Source organism: Plecotus auritus (assembly GCF_963455305.1).
Source record: "Plecotus auritus genome assembly, chromosome: 2".
Classification (NCBI taxonomy): domain Eukaryota; kingdom Metazoa; phylum Chordata; class Mammalia; order Chiroptera; family Vespertilionidae; genus Plecotus; species Plecotus auritus.
In genome coordinates this window covers 39506303-39509572 of record NC_137771.1, presented here as the reverse complement: position 1 = coordinate 39509572, position 3270 = coordinate 39506303, and the positions used below count along the sequence as shown (strand labels likewise).

Below are 3270 nucleotides of genomic sequence, written 5' to 3'. Positions count from 1 at the left end.
ATGTTTCTTCTCACTTGTGACTGAAGCAGTCTTGTAAGACAGCAGCTCACAACAAGCAGAGATAAGCATATACATAGCCTGCATTGGATATCCTGTGTTCATTTCTTCCTTTACAAGGAAGCTTCCAAAAACAATCCCGGTGGTTTAATCTTATTTGAAGTTCACCTGATTATTTTATTATGGCCTTAAATGAAGTCATGTTAGTTTATTTGTACATTTGTTAAAGCTGGGGATAGTGAACAAGGAAAGGCTTAGGATAGAACAGTGGTCGGCAAACTGAGGCTCGCGAGCCACATGCGGCTCGCAAGCTGCGGTTTGCCTCTCTGTTGACTAATGAGTTTGCCGACCACTGGTATAGGGGCTTAATCACAAGGAACAACAACAGCCTATAATTATTGGAATCGAGAGTCTAGGTCAGTGGTCGGCAAACTCATTAGTCAACAGAGCGGCAAACCGTGGCTCGTGAGCCGCATGTGGCTCGCGAGCTGCAGTTTGCCGACCACTGGGATAGAAGAAGCAACAGGAGAGCCAAGGCAGGGTTGCTGTCAGCTCACTGGAGAGTCAGAAAAAAAGGAGACCTTGGAGACAAGTTCAGGGGGTTGGCGTTTGCTCAGGACAAGCTGTCACTGCCCACTCCTCCCCTGGTTGCAAGTCTCCTGGGGACCCTTGGAATTTAGGAGAGAGGTAAAGTTAACAGGCCTGGTGGGAGAGAGGCAGGGGGACATAAGAGAGTGCTCCCAGGAGGGAGAGAGCCTGAAGTCCTGTTCTTAAAGGCTGTATTTCCAAGCCTACCCCAACCCCAATGACCCTCAAGGGTCCCAAAGTGGAGGTCACCCCCATGCCAGGGGTGAGGCTCAGGACAACTAACGGTCAGTCAGAACAGATCTAAAAAGGACACAAATTTCCCTCTAACATGGTGCACACAAAATATACTCTGAAACTCAAGCACACCTCTAAAAGCCTCAAGAGGCAGATTAAAAAGTGTGGGAGATACACTACACTACAGGCTTTTTTGTGTGTGTTTTTAAAGCACATACCTAGTCTACTTTTTGTTCCTAGACATGATTTCAGCATACAGATTCTTGTTGTACCATGAAGCTTTGGGAGACTTTGTTCTGGAAGAGGGATCCTGCTGAGTGGGGCTGGGGTGAGCCTGAGGTGGTCTCAGATGCCGCTTGTCAGGTGTCTCCACACATTAAAAACACCTCCTAAGACCAAGCAGAACTCAGGTCAGCTCAAAATGATGGGGTAGCCTGAGTACCAAACCTCAGAGCCCTTTCCAGAGGGGCCAGTTTGTCCCTATCCATCTGCAGCACACCAACAAGGAAGCTGGGGATTAGGAGACAACATTTCACTGGATCAACCACCAGGGGCCACAGGTGATGGCCTCTGTCACTGGCTAGTGTGCCTGCTTACCTGTATTTCTCAAACTAACTTAAGAAAACAAAAACCTAATGTGAATAGTGGAAAGGCTTGGCCAGTGTGGCCCAGTGGTTGAGCATTGACCTACGAACCAGCAGGTCAGGGTTAGATTCCCAATCAGGATACATGCCCGGGTTATGGGCTCGATCCCCAGTAGGGGGTGTGGATAAGTCAGCCAATCAATGATTCTCTCTCATCATGGATATTTCTATCTCTCTCTCCCTCTCCCTTCCTTTCTCTGATATCAATAAAACATATATATTTTTAAATAAGGGAAGAAAGGTAACAACTCCCACACAGATGCCAGTGGCTTTGCTTCTGTGAATTTCCTAAAGCAACATCTTGAGTACACCCTGAGCTGATGTCAGCAATGATGAAGACAGATTTTAAAGCACCTTCCCATATTCCAGGCATTTTGCCAAGGCGTTGTCACCCAGAGGCATGCTGGTGCTGCTGGGTTGTCTGCCAGGGCCATCTCTGTTCTTGCTCCCCCACCTGAGATCTGGCCACTTGTTTAGCTTGGGGACTGTTTATACATGAAGTTCCAGCAAGATGTGACTTTGGATTCCAGTGCCCCTATTTTCCACAGCAGGTCTGCTATGATGTGGAGGGCTGAGATCCAGGTCACAGGCATGAGGGGGTCCTACCCATGCTACTATCCAGACCACGTCTGAATGTCCCCATGAGTTAGAGCTGGGTCCCTGATGAACCATGGGCGTGGACAGCACCAAGCCAATGGCCTGCATAGCTGTCTGTCCTACAGCTTTTACAGAGCCAGGCTAGGGGGTCCTGGGTTTCTCCTACTTTTGCTGCACAGCTAACTCCTGCCGCAGATCTCTGGCTTCCTCCTTCAGTTGCTGAACAGATTCTAGGAGATTCTTCTTGTCAAGCTCGCTCTCCAGGGAGGCATTTCTTTCAATGGTTTGATTCAAGGGCTGCTCCAGTTCTTCCAGAGACAGGATAGTGGCCCATTTCACTCTTTCCAAGATACAATTTGCTTGTTCCAGCTCTTGGATATATTTCTGCAGCTGATCTTTAATTGCCTTTGTCTGGGCAAGATCATTCTCTAAGGCGGAGATCTGCCAGTAGCCTTCAGAATTCTGCATCTCCAACTCTTCCTTGGTGGTTTCTAGCTCCATGTGAAGGTGGTTATTTTCTGATAGGAGGTCCCTGTTTCTGGTTTCAATTTGTTGCAGCTGCATCTCCAATTCAGCTTCATATTCTCAGCTTCCCTCCTGGAATTCTCAGAGCTCCTCTGGTGTTTTCTCTGCCCTTTACTTGTAGGTCATAGTCAGATATTTCCAGTAATCAGCTTCTTCCTCTTCAGAGCTGAAAGTCTTTCCAGGGACCTCTATTGTGAAACAGAACAAGTCATTCTCGTTGTGACATGGTGCCCAGGCTTGGGCACCAAGAATGTGGGGTGGTGGCAGCAGCAGCAGAGAAGGAGGTGGGGTGGCCCATGCAATACTCCTTGAAGGAAGTTTTCCATAACCAAATAACATGGGCAGATACTGTTCCCAATAGGCCCCCTTTAGAAATTCTCAGTCGACTGAAACGTTCTGAGTAGTTCAAAATACTCCCTTTTTATCTTTTTTTAATCCAGTGTTGCCCAGACTTAGGCATAGGATACTTTTTATCCCAGTCCTCCTACAGCTCCTGGCCCAGTTGCTCAAAGCTGTGTCAGAGACCATGGAGGAGGATTCCAGGGAAACTAAAGGGTCCTATTGTCCTGGGGAATTAGGATATTCTGTAACACACTGGGCCAGCTGTGCTTAATGAGATAGTCACAGTAGGAGAGAGGGAATGTTCTCTTCAATTCTGAGCAGAACTGGAGAGCCCTCAGTACAG

At 47.8% G+C, this 3270-nt stretch overlaps 1 pseudogene across 1 annotated transcript; it reads right to left on the bottom strand.

Moving 5' to 3' along the window:
- Positions 1–1936: 1936 nt before the first annotated feature.
- LOC308241046 (nuclear distribution protein nudE homolog 1-like) lies at positions 1937–2924 on the bottom strand (annotated as a pseudogene). Its single transcript has one exon. The product of its transcript is annotated as a nuclear distribution protein nudE homolog 1-like (transcript).
- Between the last annotated feature and the right edge of the window lie 346 nt (positions 2925–3270).